General features: G+C 41.4%; 1 non-coding gene across 1 annotated transcript; it reads left to right on the top strand.

Moving 5' to 3' along the window:
* Nucleotides 1–221: 221 nt before the first annotated feature.
* On the top strand, nucleotides 222–412 carry LOC135270021 (U2 spliceosomal RNA). The gene has a single exon (XR_010338248.1). It is a non-coding gene; the product is annotated as a U2 spliceosomal RNA (small nuclear RNA).
* The last annotated feature ends 6349 nt before the right edge of the window (nucleotides 413–6761 follow it).

Raw genomic sequence — 6761 nt, 5'->3', positions numbered from 1 at the left:
TTGTGACATCAAAATTTTACTTATAACAGAACCCAGTACTGTCTGGCACCAAAATTTATGGTTATTTAAACACTAAGCAATATTGTCTCTTACTATACTCTGATTTTTTTTGTATTTTTTTCTTTTAGAAAATGTTAATTTTATCTATCATGAGAAAAAAAAACTTTTAAAAGTACTATAAGTTGGAAAATATATCCCTTGTATATAAAATGTGTTTACTTATCGCTTCTCGGCCTTTTGGCTAAGATCAAGTGTAGTATCTGTTCTTATCAGTTTAATATCTGATACGTCCTCTATCTGAGGACAACATATTAAACACATTTTTGGAGTTGGGAGATGGAATAGGAGCTTGCTCCATCCACTCCACGCATCGGCCTGGTATTGCAGTACTTCCAGGAACGGTGCACCCCCTCGGGGGATTAAAAAAAAAAATGTGTTTACTTATTAAACCTGATAAGCTCTACTATCGATAGCTAGGCCAAGGTCAAATCTGTCAAGTACCACATGGGATGAACAGAATATTTTCCTATACATAAATAATAAACAATACCTGAGCCAAGGTATTATATTTTCCATTTTCCTTTACTTAGTTGTGTTTACCTTTTCCTTAGGATCCTGTCGTTTTCTCCACCACTCTCTCCCCAGGCTGCTACTAGCTCTAAATAGTAGTAATAAATATGAGTGTGTTCCTGCTACACTTTTGGCAAGCAAGAAAGTCTTCTTGGATACGGTGGATGTAGACCTTATCCGTCTAGGTTGTTGATTAGAAAAGCATGCTGGAGGACATGTAAACCTTAATGAAGTCTAAATAGATTACACCTATTGCTTCTCCAGGATCAGCATGACATGGCACTCATAATAGAAAACAGAATAAGCCTAGCACACTGGCTCACCACGGGATCATAATGCTAGCCACGCACTAATTTTTGCTTTATTAAGTGCTGGAAAATGTATTGGTTCATAGTTTGTTCTGGTGTTTTCCCAAGTATCTAGATGTCTATAATTACTTGAATTTATATGTATATATGTATTTTAATATGCACACACAGACACACATGGGCACATGCAAGCAATATGCCATTTCCCAAGCTGTAGGGTTCCTCCTGGGCTCTGAAAAATAAGATCTCTGAAGTCTCTAATGAAATTCACCAAAACCACCAGGCACTGTGGCTCACGTCTGTAATCCCAGCACTCTGGGAAGTGGAGGCGGGTGGATCACCAGAGGTTAGGAGTGCAAGACCAGCCTGGCTACTATGGTGAAACCCTGTCTCAGGAGGCTGAGACAGAAAAATCGCTTGAACCCAGGAGACAGAGGTTGCAGTGAGCCGATATCACGCCACTGAACTCCAGCCTGGGCAAAAGAGATTATTTCTGTAAGAGGGCCAGGCGCGGTGGCTCACACCTGTAATCCCAGCTGTATCACATATGTCAGGCCCTGTATTTAAAAGAGTTGGGGGTGGGGTGCTACTTCTATGATGATTTTTCTTTATCTTTTCAACATCCAGACAAAGGCATTTATTATTTACAGCAATAGCAGTAATCAGAGTATCAGCGTTTGAGCCAGCTCTCCAAGCCCCAATTCCTAAAGGTTGACATGAAGAGAATTAGGTGAAGCCTGCATATGCAGTGGGTTGCATTACAGGAAAGAAACCCTGAGCTTAGAAAGTCTGAATCTATCTGTACCCCAATAACCTAAGGAAAAAAAGAAGAAAATCTGAATCTTTTATAATGAACAGTAAGCATGTCTGCCTTACATTCCAAAGGAAGACACTATCTCTATCTACCAGGTTTGTTAACTTATACAAACATCCCTAAAATGATAGTCCAGAACAAAAGCAGTCAGTGACTCCGTTCAAAAGATGTGTAGAAATGTGAGAGGACCACAGAAAATCGTCTCTCAACATGTATTTGCTTAGATTTTTTAAATGGAATGATAAGCAAAAACATTTTTAAGTTACCTATTTATAGAGAGGGAACAGGGTGGGAGGGACAAGGCTGGAAGCTAGACTTCTCCAAATATACTTTGTTTTGTATATTTGATTTTGAAACCATCTATTTTACCTAATTAGAAAACGAAATTAAATTTTTTAAAAGCAATCCCTGAAAACTGAAAACTGCATGAAACAAATGAAACCAATTATCTATCAAAGTAGTAGAATAATTGCACAGAGAACAGTTATTTCAATTTATTTTTAAATATGGTGATTTGGCCAGGCACAGTGGCTCATGCCTGTAATCTCAGCACTTTGGGAGGCCAAGGCAGGAGGATTGCTTGAGCCCAGGAATTTGAGACCAGCCTAGGCAAGATGATGAAACCTCATTTCTACCAAAAAACAAAACAAAACAAAACAAAAATTAGCCAGGTGGGCCGGACGAGGTGGCTTATGCTTGTAATCTCAGCACTTTGGGAGGCTGAGGTGGGTGGATCACCTGAGGTCAAGAGTTCAAGACCAGCCTGACCAACATGGAGAAACCCCATCTCTACTAAAAATACAAAATTAGCCAGGTGTGGTGGCACACGCCCGTAATCCCAGCTACTCGTAAGGCTGAGGCTGGAGAATCGCTTGAACCCAGGAGGCGGAGGTTGCAGTGAGCTGAGATCTCACCATCGCACTCCAGCCTGGGCAACAAAAGGGACACTCCATCTCAAAAAAAAAAAAAAAAATTTAGCTAGGTGTCAGTCCCAGCTACTCAGGAAGCTAAGGTGGGAAGATCACTTGAGCTGGGAGGTCAAGGCTGCAGTGAGCCGTGATCATGCCACTACACTCCAGCCTGAGTGACAGAGATCTGTCTAAAAAAAAAACAAAATACAGTGATCTCTCTAAACATTCTTAGTAGGATATACTCTAAATGCAAAACGAAACCCAAGAGTCTTAAACGCTTTTCAGCAATCACGTTAGTGGTAGTGTCCTTAGTATTCTCAGACTGTTTCATGTAACATGTTGATGAAATTGGAAGCTGAAATTTTTGGTATAAGAGAATAAATAGAGATACAGATTTAATATCAAAGAGGTTAAGCAAAACTCTCTAGTTTATTTATTTATTTATTTATTTTTTCTTCTTTCCCAATATGCTGTATGTTTATCTATTAGTAACTCTCTAGTTTCAAATTTTATTAAGTATTATATATGAACTCATGATGCTGTTTATCTTTATTAAAAAAAAAATCTATTTCCAAGCTCTAACACTGAAAAAGCATAAAAGCAATGACGGATCCTGTAGCAAAGAATGCCCAGATTGTGGTATCCAAATACTATTTTACACTAGAAAAGACCAGAGCTCATTGAAGAAATAGCTGATTCTGGGTCTAGGGTAGGAAGTATACGAGACAGGCTTGAAATAACTTGTCATACTAGAAAGTAAGGAAGCTATCAAAGACTGCTGGGAAAGTGTCAGAAGAATTAACATGCCAATTTACAGGAACTCCCACTGGCCAAAGATTTGAGCATCAGTAGGAATTACAATTGCATAGAACGAAAACATGTTGGTATATTTAAATTCATGAGTTCGTGGTAAGATATATTTTTTAAAAACTACTCATTGGTCATCTGAACATAATGCTAGGGAACTCATTATTTTGCAAATTGGTCAATAAACAGAGAATCAAGACTGATCACCCTACCAATGCCATCTGCATGCTGAAGATTCCTAAATTTTCATCTCTAAACTTAACCTTTTCCATGAATTCCACACTTACATATCCACCTACCTATTCAGGATCTCCAGCTGGGTGCGGTGATTCACACCTATAATCCCAGAACGTTGTGAGCCCAAGGCTGGCAGTTCGCCTGAGGTCAGGAGTTCGAAACCAGCCTGGCCAGCATGGTGAAACCCCGTTTCTACTAAAAATACAAAAATTAGCCAGGTGTGGTGGCAGGAGCCTGTAATCTCAGCTACTTGGGAAGCTGAGGCAGGAGAATCACTTGAACCCAGGAGGCAGAGGTTGCGGTGAGCCAAGATGGCACCATTGCACTCCAGCCTGGGCAACAGAGGAAAACTCCATATAAAAAAATTAAAAAATCTCCAACTGAATATCTAATGAGAATGTCTAATTCAATGTGTCCCAAAATAAAATCTTGATTCTCTTCCTGTCCCAAATCTGCTCCTGTCAGTATTTTCTTTCTCAATAGAATGAGCAAGGCTACTTGTTTACACCAAAAATCATTAAAGTGTTCCTTGACTCCTTTCTTCCTCCCACACCCCACATCTAATTTATAGCAAATATTGACTCTTCCTTTTAAGTATATACAAAATCAGTCCTCTCCTCATTATTTCCTCTGTTCTCACAGTGGTCCATGCTCCTGTGATTGGCTTAATGCATGTAAGGTCATGTCTTTGTAAGATTACAGCACCACTTGGTCAAAACTCTCCAATTAGGCCAGACATAGTGGCTCATGCCTGTAATCCCAGCACTTTGGGAGGCCAAGACTGCAAGATCACTTGAGGCTCAGAGGTCATTGCCACTGCACTCCAGCCTGAGTGAAAAGAGCCCAGGTTACAAGAACAAAACCCTGTCTCAAGACAAAAACAAAACAGACCAAGAAACCTCTCCAATAACATCTCATATCACTTAATACAATTGAGTAAAAGGCAAAGAACCCACATACGTAAATAAAGAGGTAACCAGAAGAATGAAAACTGAAAGGAAAAACAAAGGCACAGGTTGATTTGGCCACATCCACTGACTGATTATTAGAGGCGTACAGACACCTGGTCATCCGTTTCCAATTCAGGACAACTCCAAAGGGCCACTCTAGCAATAGAGAACCCCCGAGGGTTGCATGAGGTATTTATTGTGCCCACATGGCAGCTCAGCTTCTCCCTCTGCCCAGGCCTGGCTGCTCCCCAACCTCCCACAGCTATTGATACTACGGGCACTCCCTAACACCCCACATGCTAAGCTCCATCTGAGAAACTGCCTGATGTGGTAGCCACATTCCCTTCCCCAGCCCCTCCAGGAAATTTTTTTTTTTTTTGAGACACAGTTTCACTCTGTTACCCAGGCTGGAGTGATCTTGCCTCACTGCAACGTCCACCTCCCGGGTTCAAGTGACTCTCTTGCTTCAGCCTCCCGAGTAGCTGGGATTACAGGCATGCACCACCATGTCCAGCTAATTTTTGGAGTTTCAGTAGAGATGGGGATTCGTCATGTTAACCAGGCTGGTCTTGAGCTCCTGAGCTCAAGTGATCTGCCTGTCTCAGCCTCCTAAAGTGCTGGGATGGCAGGCGTGAGCCACTGCGCCCGTCCCCACTATGACAATTTAATTGTGAAAAGCAGGTCATCGCTATCCACTTGTACCAGGAGAACTTCCACTCCAGAAACCCCCCTGCCTTTAAGAGTGAACAATCCTTCCTCTTTTGAAACGTCCCCAAACTACTCCAACCTAGGACTGCCAGATATACCTGAAGATCAGTTAGGAAGTCTTCCCACTTCCAAAATTCCCAACCATAAGAGAACACTTGCCAATCAGAGACCATCTCAGTATTTCCTCTTTTTACTCCATAAAACATACTCTTTAAGACCCTTGAATCCCAGCTGAAGCACAAGTGATGGCAGATGGGTTCCCTTGAGGCAAGTTTATGAATAAAGAGCTTTTGTTAATTTTGTCTCAGACTTAGTTTTGTCTTTGACACATCTCAGAGTCGGCTTCCCAGTAAACCCAAAAGGCAATAATATATCTACTTACATGCTTTTGGTCTGTGTCCCTCTCACCGTTCCCTGCAAGTAGAGCTTTTGTAGAGTCCCCTTCCGACTCTCCAGTTGCTAGACCAGTGCGTCACACTGGAAACTGCTCAATAACTATTGGCTGGATGAATGAATGAAATGACACTTAAGATCTGAATGGCAAGGAGCTAGCCAGCCAGGCAAAGATCTTATTATGGAAGAGCATTTTCAGTGTTGGGAACAGTAAATGGAATTCCACAAAGAGCTCTTCCCTTTCTTTTTCTGTTCCACTTCTTCACCACTGTAATTTAGTCTTTGGGACAGTTAAAAGTTTTGAAGCGTTGTGTTTGTGTTTGTTTGTTGTATGTGTTAGATATAGTGAATTCTAAGTTTCTCTTCAAAGAATCAGTATGTCAGTATGTTCAGCTCTCTTATTCTTTAATTCTCTATTTTAAAGTTTAACTTCCTTGTAGTTCCAGTAAACAACCTTCTCCACCAGTTCATCAGTAGTTCACATCTGTTCCCCCAGTCCCTCGGCTCCGTCCTGACTCATCCCGGTCACCTGCTCCAGTCACCTGCTCCCGTTACCTTCTTTGATCTAGGTCACCCCTGGCTACCTGTTCTGACCTGCCCATAAATGTCCTTCCCACAAAACCACCCACCCTGCCACTCCAGCTCGGACCCCTGCTCTCTTTAAAATAGCCAATTGGGATTAGCTTGTGCGGTCTAACCCCAGCCAATAGGGAATGACACAGCAGTAGGGGTGACCCCCATCAGGCATAAGTACCCCTTCCCCTCCTTGTCCGGATGTGTGCTTGCCATTGCTCCATCTGAGAACTGCACTCTTCTATAGAAGTAAATTGCCTTGCTGAGGAAATTTATATTTGAGTGCTACTTCTTTTGCAGCATCGAAAATTCTACTTATAACATTTGTTCATTTGTTTCCTATTTCTTCCCACTCCCATTCTAAGATCCTTAATTTTTACAAGTTTAGCCAGTATCACACACCTCCCTCCAGACCAATGTATAATTCATCAATTTTGTGTTTATACTGATGCAGCCTTATCAGACCTAAGTTGATGTCCTTCCAGTATTT

The sequence above is a fragment of the Aotus nancymaae genome, unplaced genomic scaffold (assembly GCF_030222135.1).
Source record: "Aotus nancymaae isolate 86718 unplaced genomic scaffold, 86718_ANA_hifiasm-v0.15.2.pri h1tg000058l, whole genome shotgun sequence".
Taxonomy (NCBI): Eukaryota; Metazoa; Chordata; class Mammalia; order Primates; family Aotidae; genus Aotus; species Aotus nancymaae.
Note: the sequence above shows the minus strand (reverse complement) of the source record. Positions and strands in the feature narration are given on the sequence as shown.